Source organism: Maylandia zebra, linkage group LG14 (genome assembly GCF_041146795.1).
Source record: "Maylandia zebra isolate NMK-2024a linkage group LG14, Mzebra_GT3a, whole genome shotgun sequence".
Classification (NCBI taxonomy): Eukaryota; Metazoa; Chordata; class Actinopteri; order Cichliformes; family Cichlidae; genus Maylandia; species Maylandia zebra.
The window spans coordinates 19704233-19730703 of record NC_135180.1 but is presented as its reverse complement, the minus strand read 5'-3'; the positions used below and the strand labels follow the sequence as shown (position 1 = coordinate 19730703).

The window sequence follows — 26471 nt, the reverse complement described above, 5'->3', positions numbered from 1 at the left end:
TTTTGTGTTGACATCTTTATTTACTTAATTTTTAAATGTCATGCATACAGCATTGTGATCTGGATTGTAAAATATGTGTTTATTTATATTTTTACTGTTTTCTGTTAATACCTTATGTTTCATTACGCTTACAGTATGTACATTTTTGAACACGACTATTTTTTTATATATTAGATTTTTGAATAACTTTGTCTTAATGAATTAAATGTATTACATTATTTTAAAATGATAGTTTTTGTATATTTCACGTTCAACAAAGCCATCCTGGTTGATTGTTTTATACATTGACGACACCTGACTTGATGTTAGAAATCCATATTTCACTTACAGAATGAGAGATGAAAGAGATTTTTGCTTTTGAAGAGTGAGGGCATTATGATCGGTCACATCAGTACGCTTTTGTTTTTGCTGTCTCTGCAATGCAGCATTTGCTTCATTACAATTTCTTGAGCTCGGGGACAGCACGGCAGTATTGCTCGCAGGAAACACTTTCGGCAGCAGATTCTTTGATGAGAAGCATTACCCAAATGTGTTTACTTCCCTCCATTTTTACAGTATATGTCATAAGTGCTCAGAAAGCTTTGCTTGCATATTTTTACTTCACTCACAGCAGGTATAGTGGCAAGGAAATAGAGTTTAGAATAAGGTGACATTATGGCAATATTGCAGTAAATGTCAAGAGGGATAACTCACTGTAGCGTAACAGTGTGAGATTCTTTGGACTGAATTAATTTTATTGTAACGAGCGAAAAAAGTGTTTGTTAATAACTAATTTTGTTTTCAGTTGTTGTAGATTAAATTAATACAACTTTAGGCTCTCTCTGAAGAGATGGGATAGACTGCATGTACAGATAGAGTTAGACAAAGTAATTGGATGAGAGAAGAAAGTAAAGTAAATGAGAGGAGTGGCATCTTAGCATCTGCTATCCTACAAACTCTATCAATGATAACGTACCACACAAAAAGAGTCATTACCAAAGTACAACAGGAAGTGAGAACAATAGAACATGTGAAAACTAACATGTAGGCAAAAACAAGTGGGAAAAGAAATACAGGAGACACTATGAAAATGAATATAATGGAATCGAAAGAATATCATTGAAAACTTGTACAGAAGCCAGAAGCATGACACTTACATGATAGCACCTGAAGGAACATAATACTACAGTCACACATGTTACACACACCGCAGGCAGTGTGTGTGCGGGAGGGTGGTGGGGGGCTATATCATGAATATATCATCTAAAGCCAATGTATTATTTAATCAGTGTGGTGAGTGTGTTTTTGTGCCGAATGAAAGACGGAGCTACTCCGAGCAAGCCTGTTTCATCTCACACATGCAGCTGTGTTCCTCCCTAAAACACACATATTCACATACAGGAGAAGCTGTGGAGTCTCAGCAGGAGTCCTGACAGTTCCACTGACTAATGATTTCTCTCTCTCTATCTCTCTCTTCTCTCTCAGCCAGGTGTAGCCTACACCAGCGGAGATCGTCAGAGTAAATCAGCTGTTTGCCATTCTCAGGGCAAAGCTTATTCTGTTAAGCTGTTTACATACACCTTTAAAACCTGACAACTGAGTATTTCAGAGATTACACCTGCGAATGCTTGTGCACTCATCTTGACTCACCAAAACACTCAGCGGTCCACTGGCGTGAAAGAAAACTTGCTTAACTAAGATGTACTCGTAATAAAACAGAGAAGAGATAAACAGTTACTCAAATAATGATATAAGGAGCCAGGATACCTCTATGAATTTTGCTATAATGAATAAATAATTGTCTGAGTTGTAGTAAGGTTGATGACATGAACTGTAGTTAAGATTTTTGCCTCTTTACATAACTTAGTTCTTAAGTTTAAAAAGAACGCGCTGAGTCTTTTACTAGTAAATGAGCTACTCATTTTAAAGAGCCGCGATATGTATTAACTATGTATTAAATTATGTACACTGTTCTGATAATTCAACACTTGAAGGCTCCTACGCTTTTGACATTAGCCTTCATAAGCACAGTTTTTTCTGATTTTGAAAGCTGATTCTGCAGTTGCAGATGCCGCATGGAAAAGGGCTTTTCTAAGCTAAGTCCCTCATATATATGCCTAATGTGATTTAATGTTAATAGTGTGCCCGATATGAAAATTTAATTGTAAAGTACTTTGCCGAAAGCCAAGCAGGACAAGACATTTAAGTCCTCCATCAAAAAATGTACTTTCACCAAAGACAGTAAGTAGATGGTAGAAGTAAGGGAAAGTCAAGTAATCACAACAGTCATTATTAGCCCTTTGGGCACTGGTGTTATTTTCATCCAATTTAATGGCAATTACCCCAGTAGTTAGTGAGATATCTTAGTTTCCACCAGAGCACTGGCTAGACCAACTGGCACAGCCATGTTCAGAGAAGGCAGTAGGTAACATATAAAGCATAACAACGCTGGATTATTGTAAGGCAATGGACGGCTTTCCAATAATGCAGTTCAATGAAATATTGATCTTGGAATTAGTTGGCCTGATGTCAGTTGATTAAACTTAGGATAAGATTAACTCTGATCGGATTAGGTACTCTGATAATCGTATTGATGTTGCAAGGATCTTATCAGTGTTCCCAATTACTCTTCATAACACTATTAAAAAAGAAAATGAATAGACTCAATTTAATATGGGTAATGGATAATGATTCACAGTATTGTGGCACTTCCTCATCTGACAACTGTACCGGTAAGGAAGGTGAGATTTAAAGCTAAATAAACTCTGAATAGATATCAGGAATCTCAAGCAGTCATCTGTGAGTTCTATTTCTGCAACACAGTTGGTAAGTGGATGGAACTAATGCCTTTAAAGTGGGTGGGTTTTAACCTCTCTGTGTATAATTTCTGCTGCATGAAAAAAGCAAAACAAAACATGCTTTGGATATTATCCTGTCATCCGCGCTCTTGGCTTACACAATAGCTGCCCACTGCTCCTAGCACTGAGGATGTTGGTAAATCTAGAGAATAGATTTCCCTACAGGCAGGAAAGCTTATCAGTGAGGGTGTAATCGCTGGCAAAGCCATTAACAGTTAATTACTCTTGATTTTGCTCATTAGAACCTTTTCATTGATGCCTGTTGATTTTTATTAGTTTTCTATGTACCTTTTCCTTACTTGAAATGGACTCGGGGGGGGGACAATTTTGCCGCCACATTTTTTTAAGTCATTTGGAAATCTTAGAATTCCAGACTCCCTGAAGAAATTGGTCCTTTTTCACTAGTAGCAATTCTATCAGGTTTTTTTGGTTTGTTTTTTTTAAAACCCTGTTATTATCTTGCCATGTGTCGACTGTAGTCTGTAGTCTGATGTGTTACTAAAATGTAAGCAAAGTAGTCTTTGTTAATGAAACCTCAAAGAAAATGGATTCAGTTTGTTTTGGTTCTTGTTTTGTTGTAAGGAGCTTAGAGATTTGACTTCTTTTGTCACGCTAATAATTTATCCTACAATATGATGAAATTATTTTGCGCCTCTGTGTGCTTGCTGTTTTAAAACAAATTTCAGGTTGGAGGGGCACATAGGATCACTTTAATGGGACAGCTTGCTTCACCACAGGCCAGCTGGAATCTGATCAACACACACACACACACACACACACACACACACACACACACACACACACACACACACACACACACACACACACACACACACACACACACACAAACACAAAACTTCTCATAAAGGGTTGTTTTTGCTATCTCCGAGTAGCTATGGTTGGCATGATAGAATAGAAAAAGGGGCAGTAAGAGAGAAGATATGGGAAATACAAATTAGAAACCTTGGAGAGAGTGGATATAGTTATATGCAGAAGGTGGAAAGGTCAGGAAAGAGGTCAAGACAAAGCACTTGAGGACACAAAGCAATTGAGTGTCTGAATACTAAATTTAGTTTCCTTGTTAGTATCATAAACCTGTAATTCTGGATAATGTTTTCACCTAAGTCATTAAATGCTCATATATGGGTTTCACTTGGCTGCCACTGACTCCCCTTAATCTTGAAGATGAAACGTGAAGAGTTGTTTTAGTATGACTGTTAACTGTTGCAGCAGCCTTCCAGACTAGTTAAATCTCTATTCACCAACCACTTCAGTGACTCATACTTGAACTGTTACTGCTGAAAGTGGTTACTCGACTGTCTGTGGCTGGCTGCCTGTGGAGCTGAATCAGCTCACTCTTGTATTTTCAATTGCTAATAGGCAAAAACAGCAGTTTAAAAGAGCTACTTGGTACAGAATGAGCGCTTTCTAAAATACTAACTTTGTAAATATAGTTAATAAAAGTAACTATATTATGGCTATAGTATGTCAAACAGAAAGCAGAGTAGAGCATGGTTGATTGAAATTCAGTGGTTTAAACATGATGGAAGGAGGTTCATGGGTAACGTGTCATGTAGAAAAAGTGAGCTACTCAGTCAGCGCTCATTTCATCCGTCTGTTAAACCTCTGAAAAGTCTCTCTTTACGTATATCTTTACGTATGGCCAGTGCGATCCTCTATGCTGTTGCATGCTGGGGGAGCAGGCTGAGGGTCGCAGATGCCAACAGACTTAATAAACTGATCCGTAAGGCCAGCAATGTTGTGGGGATGGAGCTGGACTCCCTCAAGGTGGTGTCGGAGAGGCGGATGCTGTCCAAGATAAAGACAATGTTGGATAACACCTCCCACCCACTCCATGACATGTTGGTCAGTCACAGGAGCTCGTTCAGTGAGAGACTGAGATTACCGAAAAGCACCACTGAATGACACAGGAAATCATTCCTGCCTGTGGCCATCTCCCTGTACAACGCATCCACTTAACACACTGTTTGCTGCTACAGCTACACATGTTTCTTTTTCAAATATTTATTTATAAGTGACTTATGTATGTATGTATGTATATATATGTATATATTGTACTATTCTTAGTTAGCGTATTGTCTGTCTTGTCTTAATGTTGGTTTAAAATGGAGCACTGTAACAAAAAATAATTTCCCCCAGGGATCAATAAAGTATTCTGATTCTGATTCTGATATCTTAGTCCAATACTTTGCATTAAATATGAATCTCCTTTTTAGCGGCCATATGTCAGTGATCTTTATTTTGGCCATGTGTCCAAGCATTTAGCACATTGTGGTGGCAAAAGAATTAAATTAATTTAACATTTGCTTTGTGTTTTTTTTTTTTTTTATATACTTTCCGGCTCCAGTTGTGGAATATGGTGGCACTAGAGGAAACCTGCAAATCCATTAAAACCTTTTCTCAAGTCTACTGCAGTTAATTAGCAATGATGGTAATGGCACTTCAAGTATTAGGTTAGATTTATGACTTAAGCATTTGCTCCAAAGTCAGTTGTCCCTGGAAAACAAATGATTATGTTAGCTTTAACAACACTCACCAATAAAGGTTTCCTAATCCTGGTTTGACAACAAGTTAAAAGGAACCTAAGTTGTGTTGTTTTGCTTCTAGCTATTTGAATTAATAAAATGCATACTGTACAGCTTCATAGGTTTCATATGTCTCCAGAGCAAGTGTATAGTGAACATTTATCCATGTGCATGTAAAAACATTAAAATTGTTATAGACAATAACAAAATGCATTAAAGTTAAATGATCAGTCAATGTCTAACTTTATCACAAAATTATCAGACTCTAATCCAACCAACGATGACAGCCACCTGTCAGTCATCAATGCCTGACTGTCATGGTGGTTTATGGGAAAATTTTATGTAGGCAATTTTAAAACATTCTGGGAAGCGCCTGATTTAATTAGAAGACAGGAGATTCACCCATTTCTCATGCTGCAGCAGGGTACACAATAGTTGCCAGTCCATTTAGGGCTGACACCCACACTCGCAGCCAATTTAGACTCACCAGTTAACCTTATACACATAACTTCACAGTGTGGGAGGCAACACGCAGGCGCAGGCGCAGATTCCACAGCAAAAGGCTGACCAGGAGGTTCAAACCCAAAGCTTTCTTGTTGTGAAGTGACAGTGCGACAACTGCACTACTATGTTACCCACTTAAACGTAATCAAAATAAATGCAGCTTCTGACCTGTAGAAAGAATGTGCAAGTCTAAATGAACTGTCTGAATGAATGTAGCTATCAATTCTCAAAGCAAAGGCCAATAAGGAGGAGTGGCAGCATTCTTAATAATCAACCCAAGACCTCAAATTGGTTGTTAATCATTTTAAAGGCACAATCTTTGCTTCTCAGATGCAGAAATAACTTGTTTATCATTAACCTGCATCTTCTTCTTAGTTTTCTTTCTCTTTATCTGATTGTAGTTACATTTGCTTAGAATAGAAGTGGGCCCTTGAGACCTTGCAGAAAATTATTGAAGGCCTTGCAAATTTTGTGAATTTATGCACAGAAATGGTTTGTTTGACAGGATTTAGAGTACATAATAGCATAGAAACAGCATGGGTGAAAGTCATCATCAGTCTTGTCATTGCCTCAGTCAATGGATTCGTCTTTATTCTTCTCGTGCTAATACAGATATCAGTGCTTCGTTTGACCCTAGCAGTTAAAGCATATCTTTTGGATTTGGACACATTAAGTTGGTTTTAGTCATATTTATTAAATAGATTTAGCTTTGTTGATTTAAATTCACAGGCCTCACTCACATAAAGTTATCATGTGGTAGGTATTCCCTTTCACTTTATATGTAGGTAAGTTGTATTAACAGAATTTACTGCATGCATTTCCTTTGCTTTGCAGTAATATGTTAGATTCAATTCATTCATTCGCACTACAAGCATTTATTAAAGAGACAACTCCCTGGATTACTTTAAATTTTTGTTACTGTGAAAGGTTATAACAAATTTCCCACGTGTGGGACTAATAAAGGTTATCTTATCTTATTTTATAAAACCTTAGATACATGCACAAATTTAGACTGCAGCTGTTTATTTGTTTTTACCCCTTATGGACTATTTCTAAATAACTCAGAATTGGCTCTAGCTGCATAAAAGAGGACTGGCAGAGGGTAGCAAGGGAAAACTTGTCCTCACTGTCACAAAGAATTTATGTAAAGGGAACTATTGAGCTTCTCTCTTTAATTCTATAAGGTCTTTTCCTCACGATGTAAAGTGTCTTGTGAGTTGGTAACACATACAGGAAACTTCAACATTTTCTTCACCATGCATTTGCTTCTGATCCCAATTATTGTCCATTCATGAGGCCTCAAACATTGATGCATTTCTTCAATGTTGCATCTGTTCAAAGCCAATTACTTTGTTACAGTGTGAGCTTAAAATTAATTTTGGCCTAATTTATGCCAGGTCATATTAATAATATAATATTATGCATAATGATAGATCATCCTCCTTGCAGTTCATTATTTAGTTATTTCACAAACATGAAATAATTACACTCTTTCTTATTTCATTTTATCTTAATCTTTAATCTTGATTTTATTTGAATATCACTTTTGAACTTCAGATGTATACATCTTAAGGCCACACTTTCTCTTAATGTACAAATGTATGACACCTGAAAAGGATTAAATTGAATAGGCAGGCATTTTTATTTGGCTTGGGTTTTGGAAAATATTCACAGATTTAATGATTAAGTCAGAAAATTCACTTCTCTAACAATTGTGCATGTTGTTTATGTGCGGGAGCTCTTTTTCTTTTAAATATAATGCTCTCACTGTAAACCCTAAATTTAGTGAGCTGCTGCCTAATAGTGGTAACCATTAAATCACAAATAAACATTATTTTTCATGTCAGTCCACCCGTCCATCGTCCTTCTAATCAACTTGCTCTTTGAGGCATAGAAGCTCAGAAAACAGCCCATTAAAAGCAGAATAAAAGAGATAAACAAAATGAGGTTCAGAGGATAGCAGCAGAGATGGACAAAAACTTTAAGCAATGGGCACATGCAAAGAGAAACAAAGACACAGGCTGGTGGTGACATGCAATATGCTGCTGTAAGGTAGAAATCTAATGTGGAATATATAAATAAACTATGGATCATATCACCGTGAGTGTTAAGCCTGCTATTGGATTCTCTGCTCACCATTGACATTATTGCTGAACTGAATTACATCCAACATAACTTGGCAAAGGCCGTGGAAAGTGCAATACTCCTAAAAATTATGTTGATTCAGAATAAAAGTACCAAAATAAAAAGTAAAGCAAAGCTTCTTTTATCAGTTGCATTCCTCGTCTCCCTATCCATTGAAGATGGATGAAGATGATGTAGCGCTATGTTGTATAAAGTTCAAAAACGAAAATTAAACTTAAGGAACAAAAAAATAAATAAAAATACAGCACTGTCAAAGTGACCTAAAATAACCTAAAAGTCTCCAAAATATGACATAAGCCATAAAATATCACTGCAAGAAAGAGACCAATGTTAGCCTTTCCACACCTACTTCTCATCCCACACCGGATGCACTCTATCACCTCCATCTTGAACTGCAGCTGGTTTGGAGACTGGCAGTGAGCAGGAGGGTCAGTCCAAGCAGAACCTGCAGCTAGTGGAGAACTGCTTCATGTGCCACTGTGCAGAGCTCAGCAAAGCCGCAGAGCAGGGAAGGATTACTATTGCCAGCTGTAGCCCAAGATGGTGGAGTTGGAACTCTCATCACAAAATACTTAGCAATGAAAATACTTGCAGAGGATAAACTTATAAATGGTTTTTCACAATTACTATAAGAAATTACTCGCATATGCCTTTAGAAAACTACAAATTTGTGCAATCACATCACAATTTAAGTGCTTCATAATAAACACATTTGTGTCCTTGAAGTGTATATTTAAAGGGCCCTTCTAACAACTGTCTAAATTCACTGCCTGTCATCTCTTGTCAGACACCAAAACTTCACACACAGCTCTGGTCTGTAGTGAATCCAACCTGAGCTGATTTCCTTATACTTTATGCGATGCAACGATGCATGCATACATACATGGCATAAAAACATCTTCAGACTGCCATACATAAAGAAATGCTTTTCACCTCCTCCAGTCTATAAATTCATTGTCAATAATGCCTTCTGTGTGAGCATATTCATCTGCTTAGGCTGTGTCTCAGACTTGGGCTGCAATACATTTTAAAGTAATTCAAACGTTTTCTTTTTTTTAAGTCTCAGCTGTGCCTCTGGGAACTTTGGAAAGAGCACAATAGGTAGCAGCCACCAGGAAAAAGCTCTTATACAGTTACTTCAGACTTTTTAATTTACCTGTATAAACTCTAAAAACGTAAATTTGATACAGAAAATGGAATACATGTTATACAATTATTTGACCCAAAGCAAACTGAAGATAACTAAAACATTAAGCAGTTCTGGAGACTCTTAGTGGCTCTTCAGTTATTTTTTTTTTTAAATTGTTATTTAATTTCGAGTAGAACTTCTTAAATATTATAACTTTTGGAGGAAAAAAGTCAGAGAGGTATGTATTAACCACTATATGTGTGCTACTCAAATGCAAAGCACAGCATCTTGATGCAAAGTATATATTATTATGATGGCAAGTCGTGCCCCTCCAAGGGACAAAGCTCTCATTTTTAAAACAAACATGCCTAAAAAAAAAATCTGCTCTGTGTATATAAAGGCTTTTCTTCACTAATGACTTTCAAAATATTTTTTCCTTAAAAAGAGAAACACTAGAACAGAAACAAGATAACATTATCCTCAACTCATAATGTAAAAATAGCTTGAGGGTTAAGAGATTGCCTCTGTTGAATAACATATAAGTTAGGGTGCATTAACAAAATCATTGTCTTTATATGAGGCTGTGTGAGTCTAATCAAACATATTAAGTGGCCTCTGCCCTTAAGCCATTTTTTGCTTGCAAAGCAGAGATTATTTAGTAAACATTGGAGAATTTTGTTTTAGGAAATGGCAGTCTTTTGAGAAGCTTTGCCCAGCACATAGCAGCCTGAGAGCTGTCCTACAAGTGCTTATGCATGAATGCCCGTAATTTTGCAGATAAATGCCCATTATGTGCGCTTATCACAACCCTGAATGTAAGTGTCTGTGAATGCGCTTGGCAAAATAAGGGATCCGCATGTCATGGTGGAAAGCATTCAGTGAATAATTAAAAGTTGAAAGGGTCATGGAGAAGGGTATGCCAGTGGAAGAAATAGAGAAAACAGAGATAGAGGCAGGAAGCTACAGAAAGGAGAAACTGGAGAACATTCGACAAAAGATAAGATTTTTTTTAAAAAGAAGAAAGTAGATAGCATTCGGGAGATACATCTCGTTAATGTGAGGTACAAGGGATTGTCATGATTTAATCATATTCATATTTGATCACTGAGCATTACTGAAAAGGTTCCATCAATTGATTCATAGTAAACCATTTTGCTTAATTTCCTAGATGCTATTGTCATTCATTCATTTTCTCACCATTGCATTAACCTTTGACATGTCAGTGTCTTTAAAGTATTAAAAAAAAGAAATAAAGAAATAAATACAGAGGACTGAAACAGAAGGGGGGTGAAACAAACACACTAAGATAAAAATAAAGATAAAAAAGAGAGGAGGTCAGGAAAATAACAGTGAAAAACAAACCAGAGACGTTGAATGAAACAGTGAAAGACCAAATTCGCCCATTAGATTGCACAATAATGAGGTGTGGGGGAAGTCAAGTGTTCAGGAATGGACAACAGTATATATGATGTGTCTTAGTGGCCATAGCTCACTGCAGCAGTGTGTGTCTATGTGTGTGTGTGTGTATGTATTTGCGTGTGTAAGTGGAAGCTTTTTTATTAGTGTGGGTTGATTAGGTCATATTGCAAGTTTAGATCAGCCAGCCTCCTTATTATCACTGCACAGACACATACACACATGTGCTGGTGTGGGATGGGCAAACAGATAAATGATTAGCACTGACCACAGCACAGTGAAGGGAAGAGATGAGCAGATGTTGGAGACAGAGAGAGAAAAAAACAGAGGGGAGTGAGACAGAGGTGTGGGAGGAAGGAAAAATTACAGCCGTGACATTGAAGAAGGGAGGAAAGAAAATCTATATAAATGTACAAATGGCAGTGCAGAAATTGAGGCACAGGGAACAGGCTGAATAAAACATATTAAAATTAACTTTAAGTTTAGGCAGTAATTATAGGATCTCTTCAGATAGATTAGTGTGAAATGCACAAATGAGGAGGTAATAGATAGAGAATGGAGCAAAAATGGAAGGCAGGCAATTTGAGAACAATGTGATCAAGTGAGGAAAATAGAGTTAGAAAGGGGAAAAGTTACAGAAGGGGAAACAGATGGAAGGAGATATCATCAAGTACTGACAAGGATCAAAGTGTAGGCCATGGACATTTTCAAGGGAACAGAAATCTCAGAAACCTAAAACTTGCATTTATTGCAACTGAGAAGTTCTGTATCTGTGCTATCCTGGAAAAATCTGACAATCGCACTGAGATATGTTTAGTAATAGACAAGCTGGAGTACTGGTGATACTCCGTGTCAAAATTTGGACAGTGTTCAGAAATTTGTGGCCGAATTCTCACAGAGTGATTTTTCCTGTGATGTGTGTATGTAAATGAAGTGATTGGAATATAAAATTTAATTATGCAGAATACCCTGGCAACATTTTAACTACCATTTACAGCCACAGCTACAGATGATAATATTGGCCAGTTGGTTATTTGTTCAGTGTGGTCCAAGTTGAAATAACAACCATGAAATATTATACAGACAGTGGTCCAGATACCCAGGCGATGAATTATAGCTATGGCTATCGACTGACCTACTTTGTGGAGCAAACACACATAGACACACACACAAAGTTTTCCCTTATTTGGATGTTTAACTTGACATGCTAGTACTATGTCCTTTTTTCTGTTTTGCTGCAAAACATTTTTTTCCATTTATGCTGTTAATGATACAACTCAACAAGTGTTTATTTCACAATCTGACAACTCTAAAGACTTCATGACCAAGGTTTTGTTAGACCTATTTCACACAATACACTAAACCTGAAACATTGCCTTTATCTTAATGTCTGTCAGGGCCTAAAGCTTTTTTTTTTAAGTTATAGGACTAGAATAGAAAGCGCCTTGAGGCGACTATTGTTGTGATTTGGTGCTATATAAATAAAATTGAACTGAATTGAATTGAATAAAGTGAGAATGTAGAGAGAGCAATAATAGATGCTAGAGTTGCAATGCTATCTAGGTCTAGTTAGCTCTAAAACCCAATTTGGAAGACCCTTCCCCCCTAAAGTTTCATCTACACGATCGCGTTTCCCAGCAGTGGGATGAACATAGACCACACAAAGTCATGACAATTTTCCAGCTTCAGGCAAATAACTGGCAGAAAACAGTTGCTGGTGATGTGGAGGTGGCGTGTCTTGAGATAAATGTTTCCCAACTTGGTAGTTGCAAAAGACTGAAGCAACTACCAATGAGACCACAGTATATTATTGATTAGCATACAGTTCAAGAGGCAGAAAATTAGTTGGTCACCCAGCTAATGATGGAGAAACTTCTAATGTGGTTAACATATGTAACACATGTACAAGTGTCTAGTTGAACTCAAACCATGCTATTTTTTTCCAGACCCAACCAAATTCTTTTCTTTAGCAAGGAATCCTAAAATCCGCAATTTTTTCCAAATTACATGACGTATTAGTAATTTGTTATTAGACAATAATCCATTACTTTACTTTTTAACCTCTTGAAAGTAACTACCTCATTTCAACACAAGACTCCATTAAGGATAACATTTCCAAAACCTAAAACCAAAATCTTTCAAACAGCAAAGTAGCTCAGAGCAGTCAGATAGCACTTCACTGTGTAGCTGTTTGTTTAGTTTTTTTCTGTGTTGTGTACTAAATATTGTGTATTTGTTATTCTAATATATTTTATTTATTTAATAAGTATTCTTGAAGTATACATTGCAACATGTCTTAGGCTCTAAATGTTGTGCTGTATCATATAATTGTGTGGTGCATGGCTGACCTAACAAATAATCAATAAAATCAAAAACATAATAATAAAAAAATAACTGAAAAAAAATGGATGGCAAACACACAAGCATTTCCTCTATCTCGTATATATAATGCCACAAGCCTGTTTATCCGTGCTTGATATTTCAGATGCAGAGTGATGCTCAGTCTGGAGGGGTTTTGCTCCTAGCCTTTTATTAACACAGTTGGAGTTTCTTCGAGAGATTTGATGCATTTGATGGAAGTGGAATAATTATTCAGTTTAACATTCTTGCCCTTGTCTACAACTAAGACAAGTAAATAGTTTCGTGTGGACGAAACAGCTGCGTTGTCAAAAATACTCGTTTAGGTGTGAATGTAGCATAATAGAGTTAGTATTTTATTATATTACTACCTGTAATTTATTGCAGATTACTTGTATTTGCTTAATTGTTTACTAAATGTTTGAGGTGTGAAATAAACCGCAATGGAGCAAAATAAGGGTGTGTATGATTGGAGGATGTGTTTGTGCATGCATGTGCGCGTGCACGCGTGGGATTGGGGGGGGGGGGGGGGACATTTTTCTTGTAAAACAAAGGGGGGCCTAGCAAAACAAGTTTGGGAACCACTGTACTAAGGTATGTTGGACTAAGGTTTCCTAGTCAAAACTGGCTGAAGGAAAAGAAATTACTTGCATATATTTACAACTGCTATTCCCTTTAGAGACAAAATGTTAACATGTGCTGTAATATAAATAAAAAAAATGACCACTATACATTTAAAAAGGAAATAAAAATACAGAAAAAAACAATGCAAAGCTAATTCCAAGAATGAGAATCTGTACATGTTTTATGCAATATGTCTCACCTTCCGCACCATTCTTGTTTTGGAATGCAGTTTACCTGAATTGATAACAACGTTAGGAGACAGCTTTGGGTAAAAAGTGTAATAGAGGAAGGGTATCAGAATCAGAATCAGAATCAGAATCAGAATACTTTATTGATCCCTGGGGGAAATTATTTTTTGTTACAGTGCTCCATTTTAAACCAACATTAAGACAAGACAGACAATACGCTAACTAAGAATAGTACAATATATACATAAATATACATACATACATACATAAGTCACTTATAAATAAATATTTGGAAAAGAAACATGTGTAGTTGTAGCAGCAAACAGTGTGTTAAGTGGATGCGTTGTACAGGGAGATGGCCACAGGCAGGAATGATTTCCTGTGTCGTTCAGTGGTGCTTTTCGGTAATCTCAGTCTCTCACTGAACGAGCTCCTGTGACTGACCAGCATGTCATGGAGTGGGTGGGAGGTGTTATCCAACATTCTCTTTATCTTGGACAGCATCCGCCTCTCCGACACCACCTTGAGGGAGTCCAGCTCCATCCCCACAACATTGCTGGCCTTACGGATCAGTTTATTAAGTCTGTTGGCATCTGTGACCCTCAGCCTGCTCCCCCAGCATGCAACAGCATAGAGGATCGCACTGGCCACAACAGACTCATAGAAAATCCTCAGCATTTTCTGGCAGATGTTGAAGGACCTCAGTCGCCTCAAAAAATAGAGACGACTCTGGCCCTTCCTGTAAAGTGCTGTGGTGTTTTTAGCCCAGTCCAGTTTATTGTCAATGTGTACTCCAAGGTATTTATAGTCCTCCACAATGTCAACACTGACCCCCTGGATTGAAACAGGGGTCAAGTGTTTCCTGGTCTTCCTGAAGTCCACGATCAGTTCCTTGGTCTTTGCCACGTTGAGCTGCAGATGATTCTGCTCACACCACGTGACAAAGGAGTCGACCACAGCCCGGTACTCTGTCTCATCATCCCTGCTGATGCATCCAACCACCGCAGAGTCATCAGAAAACTTCTGAAGATGGCAGGTCTCTGTGTAGTCGGATATTTGGGAAAGACAGTAGCATGAGACATGATACTGAAAGAAAGAAAAGGAGTTATAGAGAGGTATAGTATGAAGGAGGCAAGTTATGTAGGAGGCTGAAAGAAAGCAATGGACAGGTCAGTGTTAACTGCTGTAGTCTGGCTTTCTCACTGAGACCTATCACAACCTATCAACTCACTCTGATGGAACATACACATACACACACATGGGGCAAACCTGGTGATGTGGACAAGCCAAATGGAGAGAAATAGTGGTTCTGTAAGTGGCTTGGAGATAAAGAAAGGGAGTGTGAAGAAATTGTTTCAGATCAGGGGGCCAGGATCATACACTGGTGCAAGATCATACTCGTGACTAGGTGTATATAGGTGTACTTCAAAATGTGGACTTTTTATTTTTGGTAACTTGCACTTGCATTTGTGTTGTGGACTTGCAAGCACTTATGTATGATGCAATAAAATACAAATGGCTCTATGCACTGAGGCAAAAGGTTCAGCTGTGATTTTGTATTGCATTTCCATAAAGTTGGACAAATAAAGAAGAGTCAAGGCTGATGTAGTAGATTCTGATTCATCATCACCCACCCAGGTGAAACCCATGCAATGGCCATGAACTGAACCAAAGAATTTCATTTAATATGAATTTATCACTTCTTAAGACCTATTGACAACAATTTTCAATCCACCTCTTGTATTATTTGGCATACCTCAGCCTTTTCTGCCTGTTTGCCTTCCTTACGAATGTCTTCTTGACATCCATGTTTCCACTGACCATTTCTGATGAGGTTTTGATGAACAGTAAATAGATGAACTGAAAGTTCAAGTGCTTCTCAGGTCCTGTGCCAGGTTTTGGCTGGACTTTTTTTCCTATTTCTCAAGAAGATGACTTTCAGATACTGTTTATGTACTGTAGAGAATTTTTAGGCTTGCTACTTCTTCTTTTGTTCTCCTCAAATCTTTTAAGGACGTACTGCACAGGATGCTGAGATATGCTTTTGGCTAATAGCTCTTTGGGAATCACTTTGTATTTCATGTTTAACTGTGGCATCTTTGTCTTTGGCATTGGCATGTACAAGGAAAAACTTCAGAAAGCCTGGGGAACTATTGCTCATTATCACTTTAGAAATCACCAGAAAGTCTGGCTTCTTGGAAGCAAAATAGAAAGAAATGAGTGGCGGCACACTGCTCTGGAGTCAACAGTGCACCAGTGCATTTAATTCAGGTATGATCTAGCAACAAGATGTGTCGAAAGTGCGGACTTGAAACTATATACCAGTTTTTAATCCTTATTGACAGTTTGATGGATGGTCAGTAGTTCTAGTCCTCAACCATGAAAATAGATTAAAGCCACAAAATAACCATGCTTCTGTTATCTATGCCGTGGACACATTTTACTGTAAATAACACAGAAGTGTTTCAGATAGTATGATATGCTAATTATTTTGTTTTTAAATAGTTCATTAAAAAGCAAAAATGTGTAGAATTTAGTGTTATGTTTTAGATTGTCTCAAAATATATTTGGGATTCATTGTTTTAAGTTTGATATTGGAACGCACCATTTGCTAGCAGTGGTTGGTGCTGCTCTCCCAAAGTGGATTAGCATTAGGGTTAGCATTAGCACATATGACGACTTAGACCTCAGAGGGTTAAAGAATACTTATTTTCTTATATTGAGGAATAGTGGAAATTGATGCATCAAACAACATTGATGCCTAATCTGGTGCTTTTACTCCATTTAAACAACATCACACAAAGAACATGGAATTAAAAATGCAACATCTTTAAAGAACAGTTTGGAGATGCTGTAACAGCAAAGCCAAAGTGACATTATCATGCTCATACTCATACACTGAGAATTACACAAATGTTTTCCAAAATGTAGAAGGTTTATTGTATGTTTTGCACTGTAAGGCAGACACAAATTTGAACAGACATGTGCATTATGTCTGTTCAAATTTGTCAACTTATCGCTTACTATTTTGTAAGATAAATGTTTGGAGATGTATCTTTGTGGTTATATTATAGGCTGCTGTGTTTAGATAGATCCATCCCTTCCTCCCTTCTAATCTCTAATCCCCTGCACAGCTGGGGCACAGTGTGCTTGTCTGTCTGTGTGTGTGTGTGTGTGTGTGCGTGTGTGTGTGTGTGTGTGTCTGAAAGAGTGAGGACGTCTTGTTTGATGATATGTTTTTATGCATATATAGGCCATCATTAGCAGTTTATACAAGACAATAGAAAATGGTTCTGACACCGCCAGAGAAATGTATTTCTAATACTGCCACTATGTTTGGTCTATTACAAAGAGATAAGGAACCAATCAAATTTTTTTATTTTAGTGCAAATCCAGTGTTGCAGTTAAGATGTGTACAGAAACACCTGGCAATTACAAAGATTAGTTTTTTTGTTGTTTTAATTATCAGAGGCAACTTTTATACTGCATTTCAAAAATTTGAAATTTATGTTATTATTACTTTTTATTATTGTATTTAAAAACTTAATTTTGTACGTTAATTATTCAATATATGGTATCTGAAATATGCGTTTATTTTAGTCATTATCTCATATAAGTTTTAGCCACATGATTATAAAAAAATAAGAAATTCAGCATTTCACCTTACTAGAATATATCATTTCACCTGTCGGTCTAGTTTAGTACTTATAACCACAATGGACTGGCACTGGGGATGGTTGCTGATTTTATTTTTTTTTTCAGATGACAATCCCCAACACTCTCCAAAAGGAGCAGCAACAGATGGTCAGTGAAAGGATTGCCATTTCACAGAGTGTTGTATCAATGTGTAATAATTTACTAAGTTTACTGGAAGAGAAAAGTGTGGTAGAAAAGGTACACAAGCAATAGAGATTACGCAGCCTATTCAGGAAAGAAGCAATTTAGTTCAATTTAATTCAATTTTATTTGTGTAGTGAGAAATCTCAACAACCATCCCCTCAGGGCACTTTGTATTGTAAGGTCAAGTCCCTGCAATAACACAGAAAAATCCCCAACAATCATATGAGTCCTAAGCATCCCAGAAACGACACAGAATGTCATAAAGTCAAACGTAACTTTTAAAAACACCAGTATAGGATCAGGATCATAAGGTCCTGATGGTAAAAACAAATACATTTCCGCAAAATGACGTCACTTCCGGTTCCGGGCAGGTCATGGCGGGCATGCGATAGTTCGCGCTGATGGACGTAGGAAGTGTTACAAACAGCTGATCGGATCGGCAAAGCCTGTTTCTGGAATATTATGTTTTTGTTGCTGCAAATGCTTTTTATGCAGTGGAAGGAAACTGTGACCTAGGGCAAGCTGATGGCATAAGATGTAAGTACAACTCCTCTGGTTTCATATGCAAAAAAAATTATTGTGCTAGCTTACGTGGTTGCAGTGCTACCGGGATTTAAAAATAGTTGCAAAACGGAGCGTGCCCGCTTCCACCGGCTTTAAAGGGTTAATAGGAAGAAACCTCCAGCACAATCAAGCTCAGGAGGGACAGCCATTTGCCATGAATGGCTGGGATTGAGGGAAGCATGTTCCAATAAATCCAGAGTCAACACAACGACCTACCAGAGCTTCATGTTTCCATGTGCTGATGAGATTTATGGAGATTTCTTTTTTTTTCAGTAGTATTTAGCACCTCACCACAGTGCCAAAGCTATTACCAACACCAAGAATACAGACAAGCTGAAGGTCCTACAACATAGGTTTCTACTTGCTACATTCAAAGCACTTTATAAAACATGTCTCATTCATACAAACACTTTTTTGTATATCTAAGAGTTGTCTATCTGAAATTCACTACTCGTGTTTCAGCATCGTTCACAGAGAGCCACAAACAGCACCTATACCTCACCTCCATGTCATTCTACATGGGTACAATAAAGTGAAGAATCCTCAACGTATGTTTAGTTAAAGTGAAGTTGGACATTTGTCAGAAATTTACATTTCTGTAAATATTTTTTCCCTTTAATTTTTTGGTTTATCTTATCAATAATTTGAGGTACTGGATTTAGATTTTTCATGAGCAATGAGCCATGATCAACAAAATGAAAACAAAGTATTGACATATTTAGTTTTACATATTACAATTTTACCGGCATTAATTTCCAGTGTCTTAGATGAGTTTCACCATGAGTTACACCATATTTTTCTGCTCCACCAGTCTATTTCATGACTGTCATTCGTCCCCAGTGTATGACATGCATTTTGTTGTTTTAGCTTACCACAACCTTACCTGATTTTGCAACAGAAGTTGCATGGTGTGTTAAGGACTGCATTGCAGGATAAATAAATTAGATTTTAGAATTTGGCGCTTAAACTCAAGTAATGCTGTCTGTACATGCTTACTTTAAGCTTACCTTATCAAAACTTAAATGATCTCACGCTTCAGATTATTATTTTCAATTAAATTTAGACTTGATAAACACTAAAGTAGGTGTAATGAGGGCATTTTGAATATTGACAGTGATTTCTCAAGATAAAAAGAGCGTTTGTAATTTTGTTGATTAAATGCAGTTCATGATTAGTAAACCAAGGGAGACATGGTAGCAGCTTCTCTTCATCTCTTCTGCATTCTGTTTGGTGTTTGTCATTCAGTAGAAGAACTGTCTGCAATTTTATACCTTTATCCTTCCTTTCTTGCTATTTTATCATTATCCTCCATTAGAACTGCGGTCAATAATACATTTTCTTATTTACAGCCCTACCCACCTTGACAAGTAGATTAGTACTATGTATTCCCCCTAACAATATAAAATTGAACCCAAAGACCCAGGCACTTTCTTTCCTCTGTACTGTGATAGCTAGTCTTGATAATACTTTATCCCACCAGCCAAGGCAAAGCAGTTGTGTTTTGGGGGACTGATAGCTGATCCCAGGGTTTACTTATCCCAGTTGTAATTTATTATTTAAAGATTTAAAATAACACATATTGTTCCATTAATTTCAAAATATGTTTAAATAAAACTTATAACTTAAATGCCTGTAAGCGCATTATAGACAAATGATTGGGATTGGAGGAAGAAGAGGAAGTGTTTTTGGCTCAGTTTCATCATGACCAGAGAGAGAGGTTACTCAACAGTTTTTCATTCCTCGATGGATCTCAGTAAATTAGTCCAACATCTTTACCTCTATCTCAACATAATTACCTCGGACCAGTTACTCTGATGTGCAGTCACTAAAGTGGCTTAGCAGATGAGACTGTAATGGGACAGAGAGTGAGAGTGGGAGAGAGACAGAAAAACAGATAAGAGTATGCCTGTGAATCAGTATCTGTATGGCAGCGTGTTTATGTTGTGTTGGTTGGACTGGAAAGCAGAGCAGATGGGTTTATAATGAGGAAACAGAATGATTCTGATAATGATGACCAGATAATTATACCACATCTGAAGAAGGGAGGAAAGCAGTGGGGGAGTGGAAGTGGTGGTTTAAAAACAGGCTGAAATGGATGAGAGAAAGAAGAGTGCATTTACACAATGAGGGGTTAAGAAGAGATGGATGTGTTTCATGAGAAATGTTAAAAGAGTAGAGTAAAGAAAATGAGATGAAAGCAGGACACTCCATTGATAGAAAGAACGAAATGTCTTTTATTATAGTTTCAAGGTCTGTTAGGGTCCTATTTTAAGTTGAGTAATGCTCACCTCCCCTGTACTGAATACTGAATATGTTTGAATTTTTTGGTCTTGGAAACCTTTCAAAAAGACAGATTAATTTATTAATGCATTCTGTGCAGGTCCATAATTAAGCTACTTTGGATGCATACCAGTCAGACCAGTTTCAACTACTAATACTAACACCATCCCAGCTAATTCACCCAATTCATCTGTGAGTCATAAAAAAATATTGAAATTCAATATACAAGTTATATTCAAAAGCTATATTATTAGTTGATAGGATCTGTCAAAAGGTTTGATACCCACCAGCTCACCTTCACAGAAAAAGTGGCAAAAGAAATATAACACCTATCCTTTTTATGGTTAAAGTAACACAGAGTTCAATAAAATGTAAAACTGCATATGTGTGTTTGTGTGTGTGTGTGTGTGAAAAAAAAATATACATATATATATATATGTATACATATATATCTGTATATATATATATATATACAGATATATATGTATACATATATATCTGTATATATATATATATATATATACATATATATATATATGGAAAAACTGTATTGGAAGACTTCTGTCATTAGTCGTTTCCTGTCTCATTACATCTGATGAAGGAGTTATAATGATTTGCATGGAATGCGGGAGGGTTAACCATTACCTGTAATCTGAGATTTTAGCTAACTATTTAGCTAACTATTCCTACTGTTTCCACTCTGCTCAGTTTGCCGTGTTAGACTCTAAACTTTGAGGAAGCCAACATTCTCTTTTTGAGTAAATAAAATATACAGAGTAAATATTGAAACTTGAGCATAAGTTGTTATATCTTTTTGTGAACTTTAAAGACGTATACTGGTAGTATCAACTGGCTCAAATTTAGAGGTTGGTTAAAAATAAACAAGTGATTTTATGCAATTGGACTCTGTGATTCATTATATTATATAATTGACCAGTTTACTTTGCACCTGCCAAAATCACTTACTAAAATATCCAAACTGTATTTAATACAGGTATTCCCTTCTTTTAGTCTTCAACAGTAAACAGTAAAGCTTGAAGCTTGTACGTGAGTATTATTGTTTTAATGATTCTAATAGGTTGCTCTAGGCCATAGAATTAACAGATCCCCGAGGTCTATTATCCTGGCCAATAACATAATTTTATGCAAAATTGGCATTTTACCAAGTGCAAGGATCAATCAAGGAGAGCTGCTGTTAATGGGTGTGGCTGGTGGCTAAACTTAATTAACAGGGCTGCTCAGATGAGTTGGGTCATCAGAGGTATGGAAACCGGATGTAGGTAGTTAGAGCTATGCGTGTCTCTGTTAAAATGGCTTCCATTTCCTATTAGAATAAGAGTATTAAGATCTGACCCTTTTGATGGAGAGCTGTTCCAAACTACCTGTGTGGTAGCCATCACATATCCAGGCACAAACACATGAACACCTCAAAGATGCTCATTTTTATACGTTCTACTTTATACACACACTTTGCTTCTTCCCTGTCTCAGTCATGATCCTACACACCCAAAACCGCACGCATATATATGCACTCCAACTCACTGACAGGTCATTTTACCACCATCTAATGTATCTAGTGCAGAGTGCAGATGCTAAATATAGAGGAAAACTAAGCAGAATATCAATGGCTCTCAAGATCCTACAAAACAGCCGAGCAGTGATTCAGATAAAACAATAAGGCAGGTGCAAAGCATGAGACCGAAAAATTATTAATGGTAAGTCTGAAATAGGTTTATCTTAAAAACTGCCTTGTTTTACATGTAAAGGTGTATACGGATAATAAACAATTTCTAATAAACAAAGGGAGGAGTATATTTCCAAATCCGATGTGGAAAATGTGTCAAGCTTTTTAGAATGTAATTTAAAATGCAATGTATCCATGTTAACACTGACTTATAGTGAAACACGTGACTCATGTGGGTCTTTTACATTTCAAATAATAGATCTTGTTGTTGGTAGGCATCATCATTTATTTCCTGTACTATCTATTTCAAAGTTGGATATTTTTTTAACCTTATAATATTATACTCAGAATTATAGTAATTAATAACAGCAATTACCCTAAATCTAAGACAACTCGGGAAGGAACATATTATACAGTGCTATAGGATCAGGTTGAATTTATTCATTCAGTTAGTGTTGTGACCTTCATTTATTGTTTTCTGTTCTCCTCCATTTTCTATGTATTTGTTTCATCATTCTTTGTTTACGCTAGGCATTTGTACATGAGCACAATTGCACATGCTGTTGAGTTATGATGAGCAAAATAAACACTGCCCTTTGAAAGGTCAGAGAATCTAAATGACGGCATGAAATGAAACACAATAGATCCAGCCAACACGTTCCTGTTTATTTGAAAAGCAACCACTACATTATGGGAAAATTAAGGGATGAGTGATTATTTGACAAGATTCTGGGAAATCTGGATTCCAGAATTCCCGAGCCCTTCATTAGTTGTTGATGTCAAGAGACTGCTGTGAGTTTGCACAGTACTGCGTGCAAGGAAGTAAGAGCTACACCTCATAAAAAAAGGAGCAAATTAAACAACTGAATAGCAGAATTCTGTAATTCAATGGGCTCTATTTATAATTAAATTGATAAGATGAATTAAGTAATTCCACATTACTAATTATAAATACACGCTGGGAAATTATTACTTTAAGATTGAGGATTATTTTTACCTCCCCTAAGACTCACCAGAGTTAACGCATTTTCTGGTAGGATTTTTTCCTTTTTTGCCTATTAAAATTGTCTACTTTCAAATGAACTACACTGTTTTTGAAAAGCTGCTCAGCTAAAGCTTGCTATAGTTTTCTCTACCTCATTTAAGCAAGTAGCACCAGATGTAAGGGCTATCATAATGCAAAGTATCCCCTTGTGTATTATTGTTTTGATTGTTTTGATAGTAGAATACAGTTTTTTTTTAAAGAAAGCAAAGAAAAACAAAACATGTTTAGCTTAAAAGGCCACATAAATAAAAGGAGGCAATCCAAAAGGTGTTTGTGTGTGTATTCCTGTTTAGACGGCTTTGTGAGGACCAGAAATTGGTATTCTACTATACTTGTGGGGACCAACAGTCACTTGTGAGGACACACAAGGTCCTCACGAATTTGAAGGCATTTTTGAGGCTCAGAATGTGGTTTTAATATCAGGGTTACAATTAGGTTATGATTAGGTTTTGGGTAAGCAGCCAGGGAAAGAATTATGTCAATTAGATGTCCTCACTAAGTGAGGTAAACAAGAATGTGTGTGTGGGGGGGGGGTGTTCATGAAATTACATAATTAATACTTTAACTGTCAAACAGCCTTTGTTGTGTGTGCTTGTGTGCTGTCAGGTAAACTGCAACACTGACGTGTTAGTCATGTTGTGCATACAGAAAAAACTTCGATGCTGTCGTTGCTCTTTGACATGATGTTTCAAATCAAGAAAAAGCTTAGTATGGTATTTTAGCTTTTTGGTCTGCATTCTTCCATCTGAAGAAAGTCAGGTTGAGTGTCTACAAAATGATCAGTTGTCCCACCGTTGTGTCACATTGCTGTTCCATGTCTTAGTGATGAGACGCCTTTGGGCCTGTGATGTGAGTAATGATTTTCTAATAACCTGCAGCTTGTTAGCTCAGCTGGCTTGGGAACTGACTGCCAAAGTGTCTCCGTCCTGTTTGATGTGTGCGTCTGTGTGTTTGTGTACACTACCAAAACACAGAAGTATGCACTGTCATTTTCAATTTGATAACACTTTGATCAATGTTGGACGAATTGTTAAAAAGTGACATAATTTCTGCATCGCTGCCCACATTTTATTATGCCAAAAATATTTTTAGTTAAAGCATTGAACATTCACATCACGCCCTGACTTCTAGGCTTGTGTTCGTCATGGATGTAATTGGTAACTTGATGTCGTGTTTTAGAAAGCTTTTGGTATAGATTAACTTTGAGATAAGTGGAAAAAAATATAGGGTAGCAATGAAAGAAGTCCTCCCTCTTATGACATGAAAGAATTTACTGTATATTTAACTTATAATGGCTGAGACACAGTGTGACTGAAGATGCTTGTTAAAGTATATAATAGGTTTACAGAGTAGTCAAAGTAAAGCCGTGGGAGGTTTTATATTTCACATACCCGCATTAGATGGTGGTAGGTTTAGACAGTTAAGCTTCCCACCATGGTTTTTCTCATTTGTACTAAAAACTGACACATGCAAAAGGTAATCAATATTTTCTATAATGGCAAATGGATTGTCTTTAACTACTGTCACAGGAAGCTTTAGAAAATATTTGAACTGCCTCCCTCTATAGCATGAAGAAAATACTGATATCCAAGTAAAATATAGTAGAGCTTCCTGAAAAGGAAACTAGTTTTCTACTTTTTAGCTCTCCAGTTCATAGAGTGTGTTAGTCTATACAGTAGTATCAATTAAATACATGCAAGTATTTAATAGATTCCCATTCATGATCCATTAAGGTTTAACCCTACTGACTTGGATCATCCACAGCTGTTTCCTGCACTGCTACTTGAGAATGACATTTGTAGTATTGATATGACATTTCTTAAAGGTGCTTTATACAACATTCAGAATCACTGGACTACAGAACAAACAGACACACTGCTGACATCTATCCCATCCCTGTACTGGATTTCTTTTTTGTCCTGCTTATTTCTAATAGACATTACTGAGCTATTGTGACATCACTATGAGCTTTTAAAAAAAAAATCATATATAGTGTATAACATTCTAAATACAGGTAAATTAAATGGAGAATAGCACCCGCTTCTCAGTTAGACACATGGTGTGAAGCAGAGAAGACACAAAAGTAGGAGACAGAGAAGCGATGATCTCTTTAAAGACAGCAGCAGAGACTCCAAACACTGAGATAAAAAAAGGCGCAGTTGATTCACTCATGCATACATTGCAAATTTCAAATATGTTTTTGATGTTGTATCAGTGTTTAATATCTCACATATAAAGCTTGTGAAAAACTATTTGATGGATTACTATAATATGTGGAAAACATATTCATGCAAACATTTCCATGCTAAGTTTTACTCTGGATTTGGGGATGTGTTGTGATTGCTGATGTTCACAAAGGTTTGCGTGCAGCACATCCCCTTACTGGCTCCTGAATAGCCCTTTACCTCAGACACAGTTCAGTGTCAGTGTATGCGGCTACTAAATTAGCCAAAATAGAACAACAAAACTGATGCCAACAATTACCCCAGTGAAACCAACAACTGATGGCCAATCGCCATTGTGTTTGTCAATTTGCCCCACTGGCATCCTAAAGTGTAATCACGTAGTAATTGCAGATTATAATTAGCAATTATTCATTCATACTTCTCAGTAACAATTCTATGAACTAGATGTTTCATAAAGGCTTTAAATTGTCACCAATGTCAACTTTGGGGATATCGCTATAAACATTTGAACTCTAATATTGTCTTTTTTTTTTTTATTCTTTTCAACAGGTCTGTGGATCCAGCTTGCTGTTCTGTCTTGCTTTTCTGTCCATCTACCTGCCACCTCAGTTTATCTTCATGTTGAGTCTTAAAACACAGAACACCAGATAGAGGTAGGCATGGCTTTAGCTACAGCTTTAACTGGTATTTGTTGTACTGTAGAGTTTTAAAGTGTGCTAACTGAGGTTGCAAAAGCGGCTCATTTGGGAGCTGTGACACTGTTGTTTTGCTTTAATTACACCTGAAACATACATAAACAGTTATTGCCAATTAACTTTAATAAAACTTTAATGATCCTCTGGGAAATTGGGTAAGTATAGGATATTACATTAAGCTCTAATTGATATCATTAGAACACGCTCACACACACACATATACATCCATTTTTGTTAGGTTTGCTAAATAAACTTCAGCTGTTTTATGGTTTCTTTTCCTCATACTTTCAAGTTCAGCAGTAAGTGAGACATGCTGCAAGCCTTGGTTTTCTTATGCATAGTGAATGGGAAAACAAGGCATGTGCCCTTGAGTGCACAAATTCACATGTGAAAGTAAAGTAATTTGTGTGTGTGTGTGTGTGTGTGTGTG

At 36.8% G+C, this 26471-nt stretch overlaps 1 protein-coding gene across 3 annotated transcripts in view; it reads left to right on the top strand.

The window, feature by feature from the left end:
• The window catches only part of zgc:172282 (leucine-rich repeat and fibronectin type III domain-containing protein 1-like protein), a 207829-nt gene that overhangs the window by 65026 nt on the left and 116332 nt on the right, over nt 1-26471 (top strand). For 2 of the 3 annotated variants that reach the window (XM_004543829.3, XM_004543830.3), the window contains exon 2: nt 25896-25999. The exons of the other annotated variant lie outside the window; for it this stretch is intronic. The gene's annotated coding sequence lies outside the window, so the exon portion shown is untranslated. The remainder of the gene's footprint in view (nt 1-25895; nt 26000-26471) is intronic. 3 annotated transcript variants of the gene reach the window in all.